The sequence below is a fragment of the Rhinoderma darwinii genome, chromosome 3, assembly GCF_050947455.1.
Source record: "Rhinoderma darwinii isolate aRhiDar2 chromosome 3, aRhiDar2.hap1, whole genome shotgun sequence".
NCBI classification, from domain to species: domain Eukaryota; kingdom Metazoa; phylum Chordata; class Amphibia; order Anura; family Rhinodermatidae; genus Rhinoderma; species Rhinoderma darwinii.
The window spans coordinates 411,050,233-411,072,909 of NC_134689.1; the positions used below are offsets into that span (position 1 = coordinate 411,050,233).

The 22,677-nt window shown below is 37.1% G+C and overlaps 23 non-coding genes across 23 annotated transcripts; all 23 read right to left on the reverse strand.

The window, feature by feature from the left end:
• Positions 1–141: 141 nt before the first annotated feature.
• TRNAW-CCA (transfer RNA tryptophan (anticodon CCA)) lies at positions 142–213 on the reverse strand. Its single transcript has one exon. It is a non-coding gene; the product is annotated as a tRNA-Trp (tRNA).
• Positions 214–1,027: 814 nt separating this feature from the next.
• TRNAS-CGA (transfer RNA serine (anticodon CGA)) lies at positions 1,028–1,099 on the reverse strand. Its single transcript has one exon. It is a non-coding gene; the product is annotated as a tRNA-Ser (tRNA).
• Positions 1,100–1,913: 814 nt separating this feature from the next.
• TRNAW-CCA (transfer RNA tryptophan (anticodon CCA)) lies at positions 1,914–1,985 on the reverse strand. The gene has a single exon. It is a non-coding gene; the product is annotated as a tRNA-Trp (tRNA).
• An 814-nt stretch (positions 1,986–2,799) lies between these two features.
• On the reverse strand, positions 2,800–2,871 carry TRNAS-CGA (transfer RNA serine (anticodon CGA)). Its single transcript has one exon. It is a non-coding gene; the product is annotated as a tRNA-Ser (tRNA).
• Positions 2,872–3,685: 814 nt separating this feature from the next.
• On the reverse strand, positions 3,686–3,757 carry TRNAW-CCA (transfer RNA tryptophan (anticodon CCA)). The gene has a single exon. It is a non-coding gene; the product is annotated as a tRNA-Trp (tRNA).
• A 799-nt stretch (positions 3,758–4,556) lies between these two features.
• TRNAW-CCA (transfer RNA tryptophan (anticodon CCA)) lies at positions 4,557–4,628 on the reverse strand. The gene has a single exon. It is a non-coding gene; the product is annotated as a tRNA-Trp (tRNA).
• Positions 4,629–5,442: 814 nt separating this feature from the next.
• On the reverse strand, positions 5,443–5,514 carry TRNAW-CCA (transfer RNA tryptophan (anticodon CCA)). Its single transcript has one exon. It is a non-coding gene; the product is annotated as a tRNA-Trp (tRNA).
• Positions 5,515–6,328: 814 nt separating this feature from the next.
• Positions 6,329–6,400, reverse strand: TRNAW-CCA (transfer RNA tryptophan (anticodon CCA)). The gene has a single exon. It is a non-coding gene; the product is annotated as a tRNA-Trp (tRNA).
• An 814-nt stretch (positions 6,401–7,214) lies between these two features.
• TRNAW-CCA (transfer RNA tryptophan (anticodon CCA)) lies at positions 7,215–7,286 on the reverse strand. Its single transcript has one exon. It is a non-coding gene; the product is annotated as a tRNA-Trp (tRNA).
• Positions 7,287–8,030: 744 nt separating this feature from the next.
• TRNAW-CCA (transfer RNA tryptophan (anticodon CCA)) lies at positions 8,031–8,102 on the reverse strand. The gene has a single exon. It is a non-coding gene; the product is annotated as a tRNA-Trp (tRNA).
• An 814-nt stretch (positions 8,103–8,916) lies between these two features.
• On the reverse strand, positions 8,917–8,988 carry TRNAW-CCA (transfer RNA tryptophan (anticodon CCA)). Its single transcript has one exon. It is a non-coding gene; the product is annotated as a tRNA-Trp (tRNA).
• A 3,637-nt stretch (positions 8,989–12,625) lies between these two features.
• On the reverse strand, positions 12,626–12,697 carry TRNAW-CCA (transfer RNA tryptophan (anticodon CCA)). The gene has a single exon. It is a non-coding gene; the product is annotated as a tRNA-Trp (tRNA).
• Positions 12,698–13,441: 744 nt separating this feature from the next.
• Positions 13,442–13,513, reverse strand: TRNAW-CCA (transfer RNA tryptophan (anticodon CCA)). The gene has a single exon. It is a non-coding gene; the product is annotated as a tRNA-Trp (tRNA).
• Positions 13,514–14,328: 815 nt separating this feature from the next.
• Positions 14,329–14,400, reverse strand: TRNAW-CCA (transfer RNA tryptophan (anticodon CCA)). The gene has a single exon. It is a non-coding gene; the product is annotated as a tRNA-Trp (tRNA).
• An 814-nt stretch (positions 14,401–15,214) lies between these two features.
• Positions 15,215–15,286, reverse strand: TRNAW-CCA (transfer RNA tryptophan (anticodon CCA)). The gene has a single exon. It is a non-coding gene; the product is annotated as a tRNA-Trp (tRNA).
• Positions 15,287–16,100: 814 nt separating this feature from the next.
• On the reverse strand, positions 16,101–16,172 carry TRNAW-CCA (transfer RNA tryptophan (anticodon CCA)). Its single transcript has one exon. It is a non-coding gene; the product is annotated as a tRNA-Trp (tRNA).
• Positions 16,173–16,986: 814 nt separating this feature from the next.
• On the reverse strand, positions 16,987–17,058 carry TRNAW-CCA (transfer RNA tryptophan (anticodon CCA)). Its single transcript has one exon. It is a non-coding gene; the product is annotated as a tRNA-Trp (tRNA).
• An 814-nt stretch (positions 17,059–17,872) lies between these two features.
• On the reverse strand, positions 17,873–17,944 carry TRNAW-CCA (transfer RNA tryptophan (anticodon CCA)). Its single transcript has one exon. It is a non-coding gene; the product is annotated as a tRNA-Trp (tRNA).
• An 814-nt stretch (positions 17,945–18,758) lies between these two features.
• On the reverse strand, positions 18,759–18,830 carry TRNAW-CCA (transfer RNA tryptophan (anticodon CCA)). Its single transcript has one exon. It is a non-coding gene; the product is annotated as a tRNA-Trp (tRNA).
• Positions 18,831–19,644: 814 nt separating this feature from the next.
• Positions 19,645–19,716, reverse strand: TRNAW-CCA (transfer RNA tryptophan (anticodon CCA)). The gene has a single exon. It is a non-coding gene; the product is annotated as a tRNA-Trp (tRNA).
• An 814-nt stretch (positions 19,717–20,530) lies between these two features.
• Positions 20,531–20,602, reverse strand: TRNAW-CCA (transfer RNA tryptophan (anticodon CCA)). The gene has a single exon. It is a non-coding gene; the product is annotated as a tRNA-Trp (tRNA).
• An 815-nt stretch (positions 20,603–21,417) lies between these two features.
• Positions 21,418–21,489, reverse strand: TRNAW-CCA (transfer RNA tryptophan (anticodon CCA)). The gene has a single exon. It is a non-coding gene; the product is annotated as a tRNA-Trp (tRNA).
• Positions 21,490–22,304: 815 nt separating this feature from the next.
• Positions 22,305–22,376, reverse strand: TRNAW-CCA (transfer RNA tryptophan (anticodon CCA)). Its single transcript has one exon. It is a non-coding gene; the product is annotated as a tRNA-Trp (tRNA).
• Positions 22,377–22,677: the final 301 nt, after the last annotated feature.

Here is a 22,677-nt window from a genome sequence, read left to right on the forward strand (position 1 = left end):
GAAGATATTGCCGCTTTAAAAAAGGAGAAGTCCAAAAAGTTTGACCTCAAGGTGAGTCCTAATTCTCTTATCAAAGGAATTGGAACTACCTGGATGAAAATTAGCATTCTGTACTCACATCATGATGATCAAAGCAACAACTGACCCTGACGTGATTTGAACACGCAACCTTCTGATCTGGAGTCAGACGCGCTACCGTTGCACCACAAGGTCATTTGATGTTGAATTTATTGACCCTGTTCAGAACCAATGTCTTGTTGACAAAATGCTGATTACCTGCTCATTCTGATTGATTGAAGAAACCGGTTTTAAATTAAACCAATTTTAACCAAACTCCAAAAGCCTAGAAGCTTCGTGCCATCTTGCCGTTAGCGTTAAATGCTTCCAAGTAAATAATGGGATGCTGAGAGTGAGATTTTTACTCGATAAGGAAATCATCTGTAAGCATTTTTCTTTCTTTAACTAAATTGGATTTAAGGGCCATGCGATTTTACAAAGAAATTGAGTATGAGTAGAAATCAAAAATACCATTTAAGGTGAAGATGGATAACAAGAAAGGCTATTGAGTTTTCTTCAACATTTCTTAGGTGCCATCTATTTACTATGTACAAATATATCAATGTAGGGTACATTTTTTTATTTATTATTTTATTTTTAAAGCCAGGGCTTTAACCAGAACAAGACAGCATCAAGTACGTCGGGAGGAAAAAAAATTCACCATCATCACAGACTGAGATTCTTTACTGTAAGAGCAGTGAGACTTTGGAACTCTCTGCCAAAGGATTTTGTGATGGTTGATTTGTTGAATGATTTAAGAGGAACCTGGATATCTTTCTTGATACAACAGCAACATTTTCCCTTTTTTCATTGCAATAATAAAAGCTGCGCAGATATTGCCGCCTTAAAAAAGGAGAAGTCCAAAAACTTTGACTTCAAGGTGAGTCCTAATTCTCTTATCAAAGGAACTGGAACTAGCTGGATGAAAATTAGCATTCTGTACTCACATTATGATGATCAAAGCAACAACTGACCCTGACGTGATTTGAACACACAACCTTCTGCTCTCGAGTCAGACGCGCTACCGTTGCGCCACAAGGTCATTTGATGATGAATTTATTGACCCTGTTCAGAACCAATGTCTTGTTGACAAAATGCTGAATACCTGCTCATTCTGATTGATTGAAGAAACCGGTTTTAAATTAAACCAATTTTAACCAAACTCCAAAAGCCTAGAAGCTTCGTGCCATCTTGCCGTTAGCGTTAAATGCTTCCAAGTAAATAATGGGACGCTGAGAGTGAGATTTTTACTCGATAAGGAAATCCTCTGTAAGCATTTTTCTTTCTTTAACTAAATTGGATTTAAGGGCCATGCGATTTTACAAAGAAATTGAGTATAAGTAGAAATCAAAAATGCCATTTAAGGTGAAGATGGATAACAAGAAAGGCTATTGAGTTTTCTTCAACATTTCTTAGGTGCCATCTATTTACTATGTACAAATATATCAATGTAGGGTACATTTTTTTATTTATTATTTTATTTTTAAAGCCAGGGCTTTAACCAGAACAAGACAGCATCAAGTACGTCGGGAGGAAAAAAAATTCACCATCATCACAGACTGAGATTCTTTACTGTAAGAGCAGTGAGACTTTGGAACTCTCTGCCAAAGGATTTTGTGATGGTTGATTTGTTGAATGATTTAAGAGGAACCTGGATATCTTTCTTGATACAACAGCAACATTTTCCCTTTTTTCATTGCAATAATAAAAGCTGCGAAGATATTGCCGCTTTAAAAAAGGAGAAGTCCAAAAAGTTTGACTTCAAGGTGAGTCCTAATTCTCTTATCAAAGGAATTGGAACTACCTGGATGAAAATTAGCATTCTGTACTCACATCATGATGATCAAAGCAACAACTGACCCTGACGTGATTTGAACACGCAACCTTCTGATCTGGAGTCAGACGCGCTACCGTTGCACCACAAGGTCATTTGATGTTGAATTTATTGACCCTGTTCAGAACCAATGTCTTGTTGACAAAATGCTGATTACCTGCTCATTCTGATTGATTGAAGAAACCGGTTTTAAATTAAACCAATTTTAACCAAACTCCAAAAGCCTAGAAGCTTCGTGCCATCTTGCCGTTAGCGTTAAATGCTTCCAAGTAAATAATGGGATGCTGAGAGTGAGATTTTTACTCGATAAGGAAATCATCTGTAAGCATTTTTCTTTCTTTAACTAAATTGGATTTAAGGGCCATGCGATTTTACAAAGAAATTGAGTATGAGTAGAAATCAAAAATACCATTTAAGGTGAAGATGGATAACAAGAAAGGCTATTGAGTTTTCTTCAACATTTCTTAGGTGCCATCTATTTACTATGTACAAATATATCAATGTAGGGTACATTTTTTTATTTATTATTTTATTTTTAAAGCCAGGGCTTTAACCAGAACAAGACAGCATCAAGTACGTCGGGAGGAAAAAAAATTCACCATCATCACAGACTGAGATTCTTTACTGTAAGAGCAGTGAGACTTTGGAACTCTCTGCCAAAGGATTTTGTGATGGTTGATTTGTTGAATGATTTAAGAGGAACCTGGATATCTTTCTTGATACAACAGCAACATTTTCCCTTTTTTCATTGCAATAATAAAAGCTGCGCAGATATTGCCGCCTTAAAAAAGGAGAAGTCCAAAAACTTTGACTTCAAGGTGAGTCCTAATTCTCTTATCAAAGGAACTGGAACTAGCTGGATGAAAATTAGCATTCTGTACTCACATTATGATGATCAAAGCAACAACTGACCCTGACGTGATTTGAACACACAACCTTCTGATCTCGAGTCAGACGCGCTACCGTTGCGCCACAAGGTCATTTGATGATGAATTTATTGACCCTGTTCAGAACCAATGTCTTGTTGACAAAATGCTGAATACCTGCTCATTCTGATTGATTGAAGAAACCGGTTTTAAATTAAACCAATTTTAACCAAACTCCAAAAGCCTAGAAGCTTCGTGCCATCTTGCCGTTAGCGTTAAATGCTTCCAAGTAAATAATGGGACGCTGAGAGTGAGATTTTTACTCGATAAGGAAATCCTCTGTAAGCATTTTTCTTTCTTTAACTAAATTGGATTTAAGGGCCATGCGATTTTACAAAGAAATTGAGTATAAGTAGAAATCAAAAATGCCATTTAAGGTGAAGATGGATAACAAGAAAGGCTATTGAGTTTTCTTCAACATTTCTTAGGTGCCATCTATTTACTATGTACAAATATATCAATGTAGGGTACATTTTTTTATTTATTATTTTATTTTTAAAGCCAGGGCTTTAACCAGAACAAGACAGCATCAAGTACGTCGGGAGGAAAAAAAATTCACCATCATCACAGACTGAGATTCTTTACTGTAAGAGCAGTGAGACTTTGGAACTCTCTGCCAAAGGATTTTGTGATGGTTGATTTGTTGAATGATTTAAGAGGAACCTGGATATCTTTCTTGATACAACAGCAACATTTTCCCTTTTTTCATTGCAATAATAAAAGCTGCGTAGATATTGCCGCCTTAAAAAAGGAGAAGTCCAAAAACTTTGACTTCAAGGTGAGTCCTAATTCTCTTATCAAAGGAACTGGAACTAGCTGGATAAAAACTAGCATTCTCTACTCTCATTATGATGATCAAAGCAACAACTGACCCTGACGTGATTTGAACACGCAACCTTCTGATCTGGAGTCAGACGCGCTACCGTTGCGCCACAAGGTCATTTGATGAAGAATTTATTGACCCTGTTCAGAACCAATGTCTTGTTGACAAAATGCTGATTACCTGCTCATTCTGATTGATTGAAGAAACCGGTTTTAAATTAAACCAATTTTAACCAAACTCCAAAAGCCTAGAAGTTTCGTGCCATCTTGCCGTTAGCGTTAAATGCTTCCAAGTAAATAATGGGACGCTGAGAGTGAGATTTTTACTCGATAAGGAAATCCTCTGTAAGCATTTTTCTTTCTTTAACTAAATTGGATTTAAGGGCCATGCGATTTTACAAAGAAATTGAGTATAAGAAGAAATCAAAAATACCATTTGAGGTGAAGATGGATAACAAGAAAGGCTATTGAGTTTTCTTCAACATTTCTTAGGTGCCATCTATTTACTATGTACAAATATATCAATGTAGGGTACATTTTTTTATTTATTATTTTATTTTTAAAGCCAGGGCTTTAACCAGAACAAGACAGCATCAAGTACGTCGGGAGGAAAAAAAATTCACCATCATCACAGACTGAGATTCTTTACTGTAAGAGCAGTGAGACTTTGGAACTCTCTGCCAAAGGATTTTGTGATGGTTGATTTGTTGAATGATTTAAGAGGAACCTGGATATCTTTCTTGATACAACAGCAACATTTTCCCTTTTTTCATTGCAATAATAAAAGCTGCGTAGATATTGCCGCCTTAAAAAAGGAGAAGTCCAAAAACTTTGACTTCAAGGTGAGTTCTAATTCTCTTATCAAAGGAACTGGAACTAGCATTCTCTACTCTCATTATGATGATCAAAGCAACAACTGACCCTGACGTGATTTGAACACGCAACCTTCTGATCTGGAGTCAGACGCGCTACCGTTGCGCCACAAGGTCATTTGATGATGAATTTATTGACCCTGTTCAGAACCAATGTCTTGTTGACAAAATGCTGATTACCTGCTCATTCTGATTGATTGAAGAAACCGGTTTTAAATTAAACCAATTTTAACCAAACTCCAAAAGCCTAGAAGTTTCGTGCCATCTTGCCGTTAGCGTTAAATGCTTCCAAGTAAATAATGGGACGCTGAGAGTGAGATTTTTACTCGATAAGGAAATCCTCTGTAAGCATTTTTCTTTCTTTAACTAAATTGGATTTAAGGGCCATGCGATTTTACAAAGAAATTGAGTATAAGTAGAAATCAAAAATACCATTTGAGGTGAAGATGGATAACAAGAAAGGCTATTGAGTTTTCTTCAACATTTCTTAGGTGCCATCTATTTACTATGTACAAATATATCAATGTAGGGTACATTTTTTTATTTATTATTTTATTTTTAAAGCCAGGGCTTTAACCAGAACAAGACAGCATCAAGTACGTCGGGAGGAAAAAAAATTCACCATCATCACAGACTGAGATTCTTTACTGTAAGAGCAGTGAGACTTTGGAACTCTCTGCCAAAGGATTTTGTGATGGTTGATTTGTTGAATGATTTAAGAGGAACCTGGATATCTTTCTTGATACAACAGCAACATTTTCCCTTTTTTCATTGCAATAATAAAAGCTGCGTAGATATTGCCGCCTTAAAAAAGGAGAAGTCCAATAACTTTGACTTCAAGGTGAGTCCTAATTCTCTTATCAAAGGAACTGGAACTAGCTGGATAAAAACTAGCATTCTCTACTCTCATTATGATGATCAAAGCAACAACTGACCCTGACGTGATTTGAACACGCAACCTTCTGATCTGGAGTCAGACACGCTACCGTTGCGCCACAAGGTCATTTGATGATGAATTTATTGACCCTGTTCAGAACCAATGTCTTGTTGACAAAATGCTGATTACCTGCTCATTCTGATTGATTGAAGAAACCGGTTTTAAATTAAACCAATTTTAACCAAACTCCAAAAGCCTAGAAGTTTCGTGCCATCTTGCCGTTAGCGTTAAATGCTTCCAAGTAAATAATGGGACGCTGAGAGTGAGATTTTTACTCGATAAGGAAATCCTCTGTAAGCATTTTTCTTTCTTTAACTAAATTGGATTTAAGGGCCATGCGATTTTACAAAGAAATTGAGTATAAGTAGAAATCAAAAATACCATTTGAGGTGAAGATGGATAACAAGAAAGGCTATTGAGTTTTCTTCAACATTTCTTAGGTGCCATCTATTTACTATGTACAAATATATCAATGTAGGGTACATTTTTTTATTTATTATTTTATTTTTAAAGCCAGGGCTTTAACCAGAACAAGACAGCATCAAGTACGTCGGGAGGAAAAAAAATTCACCATCATCACAGACTGAGATTCTTTACTGTAAGAGCAGTGAGACTTTGGAACTCTCTGCCAAAGGATTTTGTGATGGTTGATTTGTTGAATGATTTAAGAGGAACCTGGATATCTTTCTTGATACAACAGCAACATTTTCCCTTTTTTCATTGCAATAATAAAAGCTGCGTAGATATTGCCGCCTTAAAAAAGGAGAAGTCCAAAAACTTTGACTTCAAGGTGAGTTCTAATTCTCTTATCAAAGGAACTGGAACTAGCTGGATAAAAACTAGCATTCTCTACTCTCATTATGATGATCAAAGCAACAACTGACCCTGACGTGATTTGAACACGCAACCTTCTGATCTGGAGTCAGACGCGCTACCGTTGCGCCACAAGGTCATTTGATGATGAATTTATTGACCCTGTTCAGAACCAATGTCTTGTTGACAAAATGCTGATTACCTGCTCATTCTGATTGATTGAAGAAACCGGTTTTAAATTAAACCAATTTTAACCAAACTCCAAAAGCCTAGAAGTTTCGTGCCATCTTGCCGTTAGCGTTAAATGCTTCCAAGTAAATAATGGGACGCTGAGAGTGAGATTTTTACTCGATAAGGAAATCCTCTGTAAGCATTTTTCTTTCTTTAACTAAATTGGATTTAAGGGCCATGCGATTTTACAAAGAAATTGAGTATAAGTAGAAATCAAAAATACCATTTGAGGTGAAGATGGATAACAAGAAAGGCTATTGAGTTTTCTTCAACATTTCTTAGGTGCCATCTATTTACTATGTACAAATATATCAATGTAGGGTACATTTTTTTATTTATTATTTTATTTTTAAAGCCAGGGCTTTAACCAGAACAAGACAGCATCAAGTACGTCGGGAGGAAAAAAAATTCACCATCATCACAGACTGAGATTCTTTACTGTAAGAGCAGTGAGACTTTGGAACTCTCTGCCAAAGGATTTTGTGATGGTTGATTTGTTGAATGATTTAAGAGGAACCTGGATATCTTTCTTGATACAACAGCAACATTTTCCCTTTTTTCATTGCAATAATAAAAGCTGCGTAGATATTGCCGCCTTAAAAAAGGAGAAGTCCAATAACTTTGACTTCAAGGTGAGTCCTAATTCTCTTATCAAAGGAACTGGAACTAGCTGGATAAAAACTAGCATTCTCTACTCTCATTATGATGATCAAAGCAACAACTGACCCTGACGTGATTTGAACACGCAACCTTCTGATCTGGAGTCAGACGCGCTACCGTTGCGCCACAAGGTCATTTGATTGATTGAAGAAACCGGATTTCAATTAAACCAATTTTAACCAAACTCCAAAAGCCTAGAAGCTTCGTGCCATCTTGCCGTTAGCGTTAAATGCTTCCAAGTAAATAATGGGACGCTGAGAGTGAGATTTTTACTCGATAAGGAAATCCTCTGTAAGCATTTTTCTTTCTTTAACTAAATTGGATTTAAGGGCCATGCGATTTTACAAAGAAATTGAGTATAAGAAGAAATCAAAAATACCATTTGAGGTGAAGATGGATAACAAGAAAGGCTATTGAGTTTTCTTCAACATTTCTTAGGTGCCATCTATTTACTATGTACAAATATATCAATGTAGGGTACATTTTTTTATTTATTATTTTATTTTTAAAGCCAGGGCTTTAACCAGAACAAGACAGCATCAAGTACGTCGGGAGGAAAAAAAATTCACCATCATCACAGACTGAGATTCTTTACTGTAAGAGCAGTGAGACTTTGGAACTCTCTGCCAAAGGATTTTGTGATGGTTGATTTGTTGAATGATTTAAGAGGAACCTGGATATCTTTCTTGATACAACAGCAACATTTTCCCTTTTTTCATTGCAATAATAAAAGCTGCGTAGATATTGCCGCCTTAAAAAAGGAGAAGTCCAAAAACTTTGACTTCAAGGTGAGTTCTAATTCTCTTATCAAAGGAACTGGAACTAGCTGGATAAAAACTAGCATTCTCTACTCTCATTATGATGATCAAAGCAACAACTGACCATGACGTGATTTGAACACGCAACCTTCTGATCTGGAGTCAGACGCGCTACCGTTGCGCCACAAGGTCATTTGATGATGAATTTATTGACCCTGTTCAGAACCAATGTCTTGTTGACAAAATGCTGATTACCTGCTCATTCTGATTGATTGAAGAAACCGGTTTTAAATTAAACCAATTTTAACCAAACTCCAAAAGCCTAGAAGTTTCGTGCCATCTTGCCGTTAGCGTTAAATGCTTCCAAGTAAATAATGGGACGCTGAGAGTGAGATTTTTACTCGATAAGGAAATCCTCTGTAAGCATTTTTCTTTCTTTAACTAAATTGGATTTAAGGGCCATGCGATTTTACAAAGAAATTGAGTATAAGTAGAAATCAAAAATACCATTTGAGGTGAAGATGGATAACAAGAAAGGCTATTGAGTTTTCTTCAACATTTCTTAGGTGCCATCTATTTACTATGTACAAATATATCAATGTAGGGTACATTTTTTTATTTATTATTTTATTTTTAAAGCCAGGGCTTTAACCAGAACAAGACAGCATCAAGTACGTCGGGAGGAAAAAAAATTCACCATCATCACAGACTGAGATTCTTTACTGTAAGAGCAGTGAGACTTTGGAACTCTCTGCCAAAGGATTTTGTGATGGTTGATTTGTTGAATGATTTAAGAGGAACCTGGATATCTTTCTTGATACAACAGCAACATTTTCCCTTTTTTCATTGCAATAATAAAAGCTGCGTAGATATTGCCGCCTTAAAAAAGGAGAAGTCCAAAAACTTTGACTTCAAGGTGAGTTCTAATTCTCTTATCAAAGGAACTGGAACTAGCTGGATAAAAACTAGCATTCTCTACTCTCATTATGATGATCAAAGCAACAACTGACCCTGACGTGATTTGAACACGCAACCTTCTGATCTGGAGTCAGACGCGCTACCGTTGCGCCACAAGGTCATTTGATGATGAATTTATTGACCCTGTTCAGAACCAATGTCTTGTTGACAAAATGCTGATTACCTGCTCATTCTGATTGATTGAAGAAACCGGTTTTAAATTAAACCAATTTTAACCAAACTCCAAAAGCCTAGAAGTTTCGTGCCATCTTGCCGTTAGCGTTAAATGCTTCCAAGTAAATAATGGGACGCTGAGAGTGAGATTTTTACTCGATAAGGAAATCCTCTGTAAGCATTTTTCTTTCTTTAACTAAATTGGATTTAAGGGCCATGCGATTTTACAAAGAAATTGAGTATAAGTAGAAATCAAAAATACCATTTGAGGTGAAGATGGATAACAAGAAAGGCTATTGAGTTTTCTTCAACATTTCTTAGGTGCCATCTATTTACTATGTACAAATATATCAATGTAGGGTACATTTTTTTATTTATTATTTTATTTTTAAAGCCAGGGCTTTAACCAGAACAAGACAGCATCAAGTACGTCGGGAGGAAAAAAAATTCACCATCATCACAGACTGAGATTCTTTACTGTAAGAGCAGTGAGACTTTGGAACTCTCTGCCAAAGGATTTTGTGATGGTTGATTTGTTGAATGATTTAAGAGGAACCTGGATATCTTTCTTGATACGTGAAAACCCGTTCCCATCAGGACGCAGACGGGTCAAAGAATGCTGCAGAAGGAGTGTGCATTAAATAGTGATAGCCCCTCCCACTAGTCTTGAGGGGAGTGGCGAACTAAGTGCTCAAAGGTGTGCGATAAATGTGTGTCAGTGTAGTGCACGTATTAGTTGTTATTTTGGCCAAAATACGCAAAGCTCGCAACCCAACGTCAAGGGTCCCCAGTGCCTTGCGAGTCTTATATGCTGGGAGGGCATGATGTGCTGGCGTTTGGTTTGGAATGCAGAGCAGCCCGCTTTAGCTAACACTAGCGGCGTTACAAATAGGCTGTTATTCGGCAAGATACGCCATGCCTGACGACCAGCACATTATCCCTCCACGTATTACACATAGTACTGACACCACATGTACTGTTCACAGCACTGACCCCTATTCATCACATTTATTTATTTATTTTTATTACATTATTACACAGTTCTGACACTTTCATTCATACATATTTATTTTTTACCATCCATTCACACCCTAGCACTACACTGACACACATTTATCGCACACCTTTGAGCACTTAGTTCGCCACTCCCCTCAAGACTAGTGGGAGGGGCTATCACTATTTAATGCACACTCCTTCTGCAGCATTCTTTGACCCGTCTGCGTCCTGATGGGAACGGGTTTTCACCCACCCACCTACCTAGTGAGTATGGCCTTTTTTTTGTGGTTTTGATGATATTTATGTCCCATTTTTTCTGTTTGTGTTTTTAAATTAGGAACGAAAAGTTCTGGTTAGGGACTCGCAAGGCACTGGGGACCCTTGACGTTGGGTTGCGAGCTTTGCGTATTTTGGCCAAAATAACAACTAATACCCCATGTTTCATGGATATTTCTTACTACGTATACTACACTTTTTTTCAGGACGCAGCCGGGTCTTATATGCTGGGAGGGCATGATGTGCTGGCGTTTGGTTTGGAATGCAGAGCAGCCCGCTTTAGCTAACACTAGCGGCGTTACAAATAGGCTGTTATTCGGCAAGATACGCCATGCCTGACGACCAGCACATTATCCCTCCACGTATTACACATAGTACTGACACCACATGTACTGTTCACAGCACTGACCCCTATTCATCACATTTATTTATTTATTTTTATTACATTATTACACAGTTCTGACACTTTCATTCATACATATTTATTTTTTACCATCCATTCACACCCTAGCACTACACTGACACACATTTATCGCACACCTTTGAGCACTTAGTTCGCCACTCCCCTCAAGACTAGTGGGAGGGGCTATCACTATTTAATGCACACTCCTTCTGCAGCATTCTTTGACCCGTCTGCGTCCTGATGGGAACGGGTTTTCACCCACCCACCTACCTAGTGAGTATGGCCTTTTTTTTGTGGTTTTGATGATATTTATGTCCCATTTTTTCTGTTTGTGTTTTTAAATTAGGAACGAAAAGTTCTGGTTAGGGACTCGCAAGGCACTGGGGACCCTTGACGTTGGGTTGCGAGCTTTGCGTATTTTGGCCAAAATAACAACTAATACCCCATGTTTCATGGATATTTCTTACTACGTATACTACACTTTTTTTCAGGACGCAGCCGGGTCTTATATGCTGGGAGGGCATGATGTGCTGGCGTTTGGTTTGGAATGCAGAGCAGCCCGCTTTAGCTAACACTAGCGGCGTTACAAATAGGCTGTTATTCGGCAAGATACGCCATGCCTGACGACCAGCACATTATCCCTCCACGTATTACACATAGTACTGACACCACATGTACTGTTCACAGCACTGACCCCTATTCATCACATTTATTTATTTATTTTTATTACATTATTACACAGTTCTGACACTTTCATTCATACATATTTATTTTTTACCATCCATTCACACCCTAGCACTACACTGACACACATTTATCGCACACCTTTGAGCACTTAGTTCGCCACTCCCCTCAAGACTAGTGGGAGGGGCTATCACTATTTAATGCACACTCCTTCTGCAGCATTCTTTGACCCGTCTGCGTCCTGATGGGAACGGGTTTTCACCCACCCACCTACCTAGTGAGTATGGCCTTTTTTTTGTGGTTTTGATGATATTTATGTCCCATTTTTTCTGTTTGTGTTTTTAAATTAGGAACGAAAAGTTCTGGTTAGGGACTCGCAAGGCACTGGGGACCCTTGACGTTGGGTTGCGAGCTTTGCGTATTTTGGCCAAAATAACAACTAATACCCCATGTTTCATGGATATTTCTTACTACGTATACTACACTTTTTTTCAGGACGCAGCCGGGTCTTATATGCTGGGAGGGCATGATGTGCTGGCGTTTGGTTTGGAATGCAGAGCAGCCCGCTTTAGCTAACACTAGCGGCGTTACAAATAGGCTGTTATTCGGCAAGATACGCCATGCCTGACGACCAGCACATTATCCCTCCACGTATTACACATAGTACTGATACCACATGTACTGTTCACAGCACTGACCCCTATTCATCACATTTATTTATTTATTTTTATTACATTATTACACAGTTCTGACACTTTCATTCATACATATTTATTTTTTACCATCCATTCACACCCTAGCACTACACTGACACACATTTATCGCACACCTTTGAGCACTTAGTTCGCCACTCCCCTCAAGACTAGTGGGAGGGGCTATCACTATTTAATGCACACTCCTTCTGCAGCATTCTTTGACCCGTCTGCGTCCTGATGGGAACGGGTTTTCACCCACCCACCTACCTAGTGAGTATGGCCTTTTTTTTTGTGGTTTTGATGATATTTATGTCCCATTTTTTCTGTTTGTATCTTTCTTGATACAACAGCAACATTTTCCCTTTTTTCATTGCAATAATAAAAGCTGCGTAGATATTGCCGCCTTAAAAAAGGAGAAGTCCAATAACTTTGACTTCAAGGTGAGTCCTAATTTTCTTATCAAAGGAACTGGAACTAGCTGGATAAAAACTAGCATTCTCTACTCTCATTATGATGATCAAAGCAACAACTGACCCTGACGTGATTTGAACACGCAACCTTCTGATCTGGAGTCAGACGCGCTACCGTTGCGCCACAAGGTCATTTGATTGATTGAAGAAACCGGATTTCAATTAAACCAATTTTAACCAAACTCCAAAAGCCTAGAAGCTTCGTGCCATCTTGCCGTTAGCGTTAAATGCTTCCAAGTAAATAATGGGACGCTGAGAGTGAGATTTTTACTCGATAAGGAAATCCTCTGTAAGCATTTTTCTTTCTTTAACTAAATTGGATTTAAGGGCCATGCAATTTTACAAAGAAATTGAGTATAAGTAGAAATCAAAAATACCATTTGAGGTGAAGATGGATAACAAGAAAGGCTATTGAGTTTTCTTCAACATTTCTTAGGTGCCATCTATTTACTATGTACAAATATATCAATGTAGGGTACATTTTTTTATTTATTATTTTATTTTTAAAGCCAGGGCTTTAACCAGAACAAGACAGCATCAAGTACGTCGGGAGGAAAAAAAATTCACCATCATCACAGACTGAGATTCTTTACTGTAAGAGCAGTGAGACTTTGGAACTCTCTGCCAAAGGATTTTGTGATGGTTGATTTGTTGAATGATTTAAGAGGAACCTGGATATCTTTCTTGATACAACAGCAACATTTTCCCTTTTTTCATTGCAATAATAAAAGCTGCGAAGATATTGCCGCTTTAAAAAAGGAGAAGTCCAAAGAGTTTGACTTCAAGGTGAGTCCTAATTCTCTTATCAAAGGAATTGGAACTAGCTGGATGAAAATTAGCATTCTGTACTCACATTATGATGATCAAAGCAACAACTGACCCAGACGTGATTTGAACACGCAACCTTCTGATCTGGAGTCAGACGCGCTACCGTTGCGCCACAAGGTCATTTGATGATGAATTTATTGACCCTGTTCAGAACCAATGTCTTGTTGACAAAATGCTGATTACCTGCTCATTCTGATTGATTGAAGACACCGGTTTTAAATTAAACCAATTTTAACCAAACTCCAAAAGCCTAGAAGCTTCGTGCCATCTTGCCGTTAGCGTTAAATGCTTCCAAGTAAATAATGGGACGCTGAGAGTGAGATTTTTACTCGATAAGGAAATCCTCTGTAAGCATTTTTCTTTCTTTAACTAAATTGGATTTAAGGGCCATGCAATTTTACAAAGAAATTGAGTATAAGTAGAAATCAAAAATACCATTTGAGGTGAAGATGGATAACAAGAAAGGCTATTGAGTTTTCTTCAACATTTCTTAGGTGCCATCTATTTACTATGTACAAATATATCAATGTAGGGTACATTTTTTTTATTTATTATTTTATTTTTAAAGCCAGGGCTTTAACCAGAACAAGACAGCATCAAGTACGTCGGGAGGAAAAAAAATTCACCATCATCACAGACTGAGATTCTTTACTGTAAGAGCAGTGAGACTTTGGAACTCTCTGCCAAAGGATTTTGTGATGGTTGATTTGTTGAATGATTTAAGAGGAACCTGGATATCTTTCTTGATACAACAGCAACATTTTCCCTTTTTTCATTGCAATAATAAAAGCTGCGAAGATATTGCCGCTTTAAAAAAGGAGAAGTCCAAAGAGTTTGACTTCAAGGTGAGTCCTAATTCTCTTATCAAAGGAATTGGAACTAGCTGGATGAAAATTAGCATTCTGTACTCACATTATGATGATCAAAGCAACAACTGACCCAGACGTGATTTGAACACGCAACCTTCTGATCTGGAGTCAGACGCGCTACCGTTGCGCCACAAGGTCATTTGATGATGAATTTATTGACCCTGTTCAGAACCAATGTCTTGTTGACAAAATGCTGATTACCTGCTCATTCTGATTGATTGAAGAAACCGGTTTTCAATTAAACCAATTTTAACCAAACTCCAAAAGCCTAGAAGCTTCGTGCCATCTTGCCGTTAGCGTTAAATGCTTCCAAGTAAATAATGGGATGCTGAGAGTGAGATTTTTACTCGATAAGGAAATCATCTGTAAGCATTTTTCTTTCTTTAACTAAATTGGATTTAAGGGCCATGCGATTTTACAAAGAAATTGAGTATAAGTAGAAATCAAAAATACCATTTAAGGTGAAGATGGATAACAAGAAAGGCTATTGAGTTTTCTTCAACATTTCTTAGGTGCCATCTATTTACTATGTACAAATATATCAATGTAGGGTACATTTTTGTATTTATTATTTTATTTTTAAAGCCAGGGCTTTAACCAGAACAAGACAGCATCAAGTACGTCGGGAGGAAAAAAAATTCACCATCATCACAGACTGAGATTCTTTACTGTAAGAGCAGTGAGACTTTGGAACTCTCTGCCAAAGGATTTTGTGATGGTTGATTTGTTGAATGATTTAAGAGGAACCTGGATATCTTTCTTGATACAACAGCAACATTTTCCCTTTTTTCATTGCAATAATAAAAGCTGCGTAGATATTGCCGCCTTAAAAAAGGAGAAGTCCAAAAACTTTGACTTCAAGGTGAGTCCTAATTCTCTTATCAAAGGAACTGGAACTAGCTGGATGAAAATTAGCATTCTGTACTCACATTATGATGATCAAAGCAACAACTGACCCTGACGTGATTTGAACACGCAACCTTCTGATCTGGAGTCAGACGCGCTACCGTTGCGCCACAAGGTCATTTGATGATGAATTTATTGACCCTGTTCAGAACCAATGTCTTGTTGACAAAATGCTGAATACCTGCTCATTCTGATTGATTGAAGAAACCGGTTTTAAATTAAACCAATTTTAACCAAACTCCAAAAGCCTAGAAGCTTCGTGCCATCTTGCCGTTAGCGTTAAATGCTTCCAAGTAAATAATGGGACGCTGAGAGTGAGATTTTTACTCGATAAGGAAATCCTCTGTAAGCATTTTTCTTTCTTTAACTAAATTGGATTTAAGGGCCATGCGATTTTACAAAGAAATTGAGTATAAGTAGAAATCAAAAATACCATTTAAGGTGAAGATGGATAACAAGAAAGGCTATTGAGTTTTCTTCAACATTTCTTAGGTGCCATCTATTTACTATGTACAAATATATCAATGTAGGGTACATTTTTTTATTTATTATTTTATTTTTAAAGCCAGGGCTTTAACCAGAACAAGACAGCATCAAGTACATCGGGAGGAAAAAAAATTCACCATCATCACAGACTGAGATTCTTTACTGTAAGAGCAGTGAGACTTTGGAACTCTCTGCCAAAGGATTTTGTGATGGTTGATTTGTTGAATGATTTAAGAGGAACCTGGATATCTTTCTTGATACAACAGCAACATTTTCCCTTTTTTCATTGCAATAATAAAAGCTGCGAAGATATTGCCGCTTTAAAAAAGGAGAAGTCCAAAAAGTTTGACTTCAAGGTGAGTCCTAATTCTCTTATCAAAAGAATTGGAACTAGCTGGATGAAAATTAGCATTCTGTACTCACATTATGATGATCAAAGCAACAACTGACCCAGACGTGATTTGAACACGCAACCTTCTGATCTGGAGTCAGACGCGCTACCGTTGCGCCACAAGGTCATTTGATGATGAATTTATTGACCCTGTTCAGAACCAATGTCTTGTTGACAAAATGCTGATTACCTGCTCATTCTGATTGATTGAAGAAACCGGTTTTCAATTAAACCAATTTTAACCAAACTCCAAAAGCCTAGAAGCTTCGTGCCATCTTGCCGTTAGCGTTAAATGCTTCCAAGTAAATAATGGGATGCTGAGAGTGAGATTTTTACTCGATAAGGAAATCCTCTGTAAGCATTTTTCTTTCTTTAACTAAATTGGATTTAAGGGCCATGCGATTTTACAAAGAAATTGAGTATAAGTAGAAATCAAAAATACCATTTAAGGTGAAGATGGATAACAAGAAAGGCTATTGAGTTTTCTTCAACATTTCTTAGGTGCCATCTATTTACTATGTACAAATATATCAATGTAGGGTACATTTTTTTATTTATTATTTTATTTTTAAAGCCAGGGCTTTAACCAGAACAAGACAGCATCAAGTACGTCGGGAGGAAAAAAAATTCACCATCATCACAGACTGAGATTCTTTACTGTAAGAGCAGTGAGACTTTGGAACTCTCTGCCAAAGGATTTTGTGATGGTTGATTTGTTGAATGATTTAAGAGGAACCTGGATATCTTTCTTGATACAACAGCAACATTTTCCCTTTTTTCATTGCAATAATAAAAGCTGCGAAGATATTGCCGCTTTAAAAAAGGAGAAGTCCAAAAAGTTTGACTTCAAGGTGAGTCCTAATTCTCTTATCAAAAGAATTGGAACTAGCTGGATGAAAATTAGCATTCTGTACTCACATTATGATGATCAAAGCAACAACTGACCCAGACGTGATTTGAACACGCAACCTTCTGATCTGGAGTCAGACGCGCTACCGTTGCGCCACAAGGTCATTTGATGATGAATTTATTGACCCTGTTCAGAACCAATGTCTTGTTGACAAAATGCTGATTACCTGCTCATTCTGATTGATTGAAGAAACCGGTTTTCAATTAAACCAATTTTAACCAAACTCCAAAAGCCTAGAAGCTTCGTGCCATCTTGCCGTTAGCGTTAAATGCTTCCAAGTAAATAATGGGATGCTGAGAGTGAGATTTTTACTCGATAAGGAAATCATCTGTAAGCATTTTTCTTTCTTTAACTAAATTGGATTTAAGGGCCATGCGATTTTACAAAGAAATTGAGTATAAGTAGAAATCAAAAATACCATTTAAGGTGAAGATGGATAACAAGAAAGGCTATTGAGTTTTCTTCAACATTTCTTAGGTGCCATCTATTTACTATGTACAAATATATCAATGTAGGGTACATTTTTTTATTTATTATTTTATTTTTAAAGCCAGGGCTTTAACCAGAACAAGACAGCATCAAGTACGTCGGGAGGAAAAAAAATTCACCATCATCACAGACTGAGATTCTTTACTGTAAGAGCAGTGAGACTTTGGAACTCTCTGCAAAAGGATTTTGTGATGGTTGATTTGTTGAATGATTTAAGAGGAACCTGGATATCTTTCTTGATACAACAGCAACATTTTCCCTTTTTTCATTGCAATAATAAAAGCTGCGAAGATATTGCCGCTTTAAAAAAGGAGAAGTCCAAAAAGTTTGACTTCAAGGTGAGTCCTAATTCTCTTATCAAAGGAATTGGAACTAGCTGGATGAAAATTAGCATTCTGTACTCACATTATGATGATCAAAGCAACAACTGACCCAGACGTGATTTGAACACGCAACCTTCTGATCTGGAGTCAGACGCGCTACCGTTGCGCCACAAGGTCATTTGATGATGAATTTATTGACCCTGTTCAGAACCAATGTCTTGTTGACAAAATGCTGATTACCTGCTCATTCTGATTGATTGAAGAAATGGGTTTTAAATTAAACCAATTTTAACCAAACTCCAAAAGCCTAGAAGCTTCGTGCCATCTTGCCGTTAGCGTTAAATGCTTCCAAGTAAATAATGGGACGCTGAGAGTGAGATTTTTACTCGATAAGGAAATCCTCTGTAAGCATTTTTCTTTCTTTAACTAAATTGGATTTAAGGGCCATGCGATTTTACAAAGAAATTGAGTATAAGTAGAAATCAAAAATACCATTTAAGGTGAAGATGGATAACAAGAAAGGCTATTGAGTTTTCTTCAACATTTCTTAGGTGCCATCTATTTACTATGTACAAATATATCAATGTAGGGTACATTTTTTTATTTATTATTTTATTTTTAAAGCCAGGGCTTTAACCAGAACAAGACAGCATCAAGTACGTCGGGAGGAAAAAAAATTCACCATCATCACAGACTGAGATTCTTTACTGTAAGAGCAGTGAGACTTTGGAACTCTCTGCCAAAGGATTTTGTGATGGTTGATTTGTTGAATGATTTAAGAGGAACCTGGATATCTTTCTTGATACAACAGCAACATTTTCCCTTTTTTCATTGCAATAATAAAAGCTGCGTAGATATTGCCGCCTTAAAAAAGGAGAAGTCCAAAAACTTTGACTTCAAGGTGAGTCCTAATTCTCTCATCAAAGGAACTGGAACTAGCTGGATGAAAATTTGCATTCTGTACTCACATTATGATGATCAAAGCAACAACTGACCCTGACGTGATTTGAACACGCAACCTTCTGATCTGGAGTCAGACGCGCTACCGTTGCGCCACAAGGTCATTTGATGATGAATTTATTGACCCTGTTCAGAACCAATGTCTTGTTGACAAAATGCTGAATACCTGCTCATTCTGATTGATTGAAGAAACCGGTTTTAAATTAAACCAATTTTAACCAAACTCCAAAAGCCTGGAAGCTTCGTGCCATCTTGCCGTTAGCGTTAAATGCTTCCAAGTAAATAATGGGACGCTGAGAGTGAGATTTTTACTCGATAAGGAAATCCTCTGTAAGCATTTTTCTTTCTTTAACTAAATTGGATTTAAGGGCCATGCGATTTTACAAAGAAATTGAGTATAAGTAGAAATCAAAAATACCATTTAAGGTGAAGATGGATAACAAGAAAGGCTATTGAGTTTTCTTCAACATTTCTTAGGTGCCATCTATTTACTATGTACAAATATATCAATGTAGGGTACATTTTTTTATTTATTATTTTATTTTTAAAGCCAGGGCTTTAACCAGAACAAGACAGCATCAAGTACGTCGGGAGGAAAAAAAATTCACCATCATCACAGACTGAGATTCTTTACTGTAAGAGCAGTGAGACTTTGGAACTCTCTGCCAAAGGATTTTGTGATGGTTGATTTGTTGAATGATTTAAGAGGAACCTGGATATCTTTCTTGATACAACAGCAACATTTTCCCTTTTTTCATTGCAATAATAAAAGCTGCGAAGATATTGCCGCTTTAAAAAAGGAGAAGTCCAAAAAGTTTGACTTCAAGGTGAGTCCTAATTCTCTTATCAAAAGAATTGGAACTAGCTGGATGAAAATTAGCATTCTGTACTCACATTATGATGATCAAAGCAACAACTGACCCAGACGTGATTTGAACACGCAACCTTCTGATCTGGAGTCAGACGCGCTACCGTTGCTCCACAAGGTCATTTGATGATGAATTTATTGACCCTGTTCAGAACCAATGTCTTGTTGACAAAATGCTGATTACCTGCTCATTCTGATTGATTGAAGAAACCGGTTTTCAATTAAACCAATTTTAACCAAACTCCAAAAGCCTAGAAGCTTCGTGCCATCTTGCCGTTAGCGTTAAATGCTTCCAAGTAAATAATGGGATGCTGAGAGTGAGATTTTTACTCGATAAGGAAATCATCTGTAAGCATTTTTCTTTCTTTAACTAAATTGGATTTAAGGGCCATGCGATTTTACAAAGAAATTGAGTATAAGTAGAAATCAAAAATACCATTTAAGGTGAAGATGGATAACAAGAAAGGCTATTGAGTTTTCTTCAACATTTCTTAGGTGCCATCTATTTACTATGTACAAATATATCAATGTAGGGTACATTTTTTTATTTATTATTTTATTTTTAAAGCCAGGGCTTTAACCAGAACAAGACAGCATCAAGTACGTCGGGAGGAAAAAAAATTCACCATCATCACAGACTGAGATTCTTTACTGTAAGAGCAGTGAGACTTTGGAACTCTCTGCCAAAGGATTTTGTGATGGTTGATTTGTTGAATGATTTAAGAGGAACCTGGATATCTTTCTTGATACAACAGCAACACTTTCCCTTTTTTCATTGCAATAATAAAAGCTGCGTAGATATTGCCGCCTTAAAAAAGGAGAAGTCCAAAAACTTTGACTTCAAAGTGAGTCCTAATTCTCTTATCAAAGGAATTGGAACTAGCTGGATGAAAATTAGCATTCTGTACTCACATTATGATGATCAAAGCAACAACTGACCCTGACGTGATTTGAACACGCAACCTTCTGATCTGGAGTCAGACGCGCTACCGTTGCGCCACAAGGTCATTTGATGATGAATTTATTGACCCTGTTCAGAACCAATGTCTTGTTGACAAAATGCTGATTACCTGCTCATTCTGATTGATTGAAGAAACCGGTTTTAAATTAAACCAATTTTAACCAAACTCCAAAAGCCTAGAAGCTTCGTGCCATCTTGCCGTTAGCGTTAAATGCTTCCAAGTAAATAATGGGACGCTGAGAGTGAGATTTTTACTCGATAAGGAAATCCTCTGTAAGCATTTTTCTTTCTTTAACTAAATTGGATTTAAGGGCCATGCGATTTTACAAAGAAATTGAGTATAAGTAGAAATCAAAAATACCATTTAAGGTGAAGATGGATAACAAGAAAGGCTATTGAGTTTTCTTCAACATTTCTTAGGTGCCATCTATTTACTATGTACAAATATATCAATGTAGGGTACATTTTTTTATTTATTATTTTACTTTTAAAGCCAGGGCTTTAACCAGAACAAGACAGCATCAAGTACGTCGGGAGGAAAAAAAATTCACCATCATCACAGACTGAGATTCTTTACTGTAAGAGCAGTGAGACTTTGGAACTCTCTGCCAAAGGATTTTGTGATGGTTGATTTGTTGAATGATTTAAGAGGAACCTGGATATCTTTCTTGATACAACAGCAACATTTTCCCTTTTTTCATTGCAATAATAAAAGCTGCGAAAATATTGCCGCTTTAAAAAAGGAGAAGTCCAAAAAGTTTGACTTCAAGGTGAGTCCTAATTCTCTTATCAAAGGAACTGGAACTAGCTGGATGAAAAACTAGCATTCTGTACTCTCATTATGATGATCAAAGCAACAACTGACCCTGACGTGATTTGAACACGCAACCTTCTGATCTGGAGTCAGACGCGCTACCGTTGCACCACAAGGTCATTTGATGTTGAATTTATTGACCCTGTTCAGAACCAATGTCTTGTTGACAAAATGCTGATTACCTGCTCATTCTGATTGATTGAAGAAACCGGTTTTAAATTAAACCAATTTTAACCAAACTCCAAAAGCCTAGAAGCTTCGTGCCATCTTGCCGTTAGCGTTAAATGCTTCCAAGTAAATAATGGGACGCTGAGAGTGAGATTTTTACTCGATAAGGAAATCCTCTGTAAGCATTTTTCTTTCTTTAACTAAATTGGATTTAAGGGCCATGCGATTTTACAAAGAAATTGAGTATAAGTAGAAATCAAAAATACCATTTAAGGTGAAGATGGATAACAAGAAAGGCTATTGAGTTTTCTTCAACATTTCTTAGGTGCCATCTATTTACTATGTACAAATATATCAATGTAGGGTACATTTTTTTATTTATTATTTTATTTTTAAAGCCAGGGCTTTAACCAGAACAAGACAGCATCAAGTACGTCGGGAGGAAAAAAAATTCACCATCATCACAGACTGAGATTCTTTACTGTAAGAGCAGTGAGACTTTGGAACTCTCTGCCAAAGGATTTTGTGATGGTTGATTTGTTGAATGATTTAAGAGGAACCTGGATATCTTTCTTGATACAACAGCAACATTTTCCCTTTTTTCATTGCAATAATAAAAGCTGCGAAAATATTGCCGCTTTAAAAAAGGAGAAGTCCAAAAAGTTTGACTTCAAGGTGAGTCCTAATTCTCTTATCAAAGGAACTGGAACTAGCTGGATGAAAAACTAGCATTCTGTACTCTCATTATGATGATCAAAGCAACAACTGACCCTGACGTGATTTGAACACGCAACCTTCTGATCTGGAGTCAGACGCGCTACCGTTGCGCCACAAGGTCATTTGATGATGAATTTATTGACCCTGTTCAGAACCAATGTCTTGTTGACAAAATGCTGATTACCTGCTCATTCTGATTGATTGAAGAAACCGGTTTTAAATTAAACCAATTTTAACCAAACTCCAAAAGCCTAGAAGCTTCGTGCCATCTTGCCGTTAGCGTTAAATGCTTCCAAGTAAATAATGGGACGCTGAGAGTGAGATTTTTACTCGATAAGGAAATCCTCTGTAAGCATTTTTCTTTCTTTAACTAAATTGGATTTAAGGGCCATGCGATTTTACAAAGAAATTGAGTATAAGTA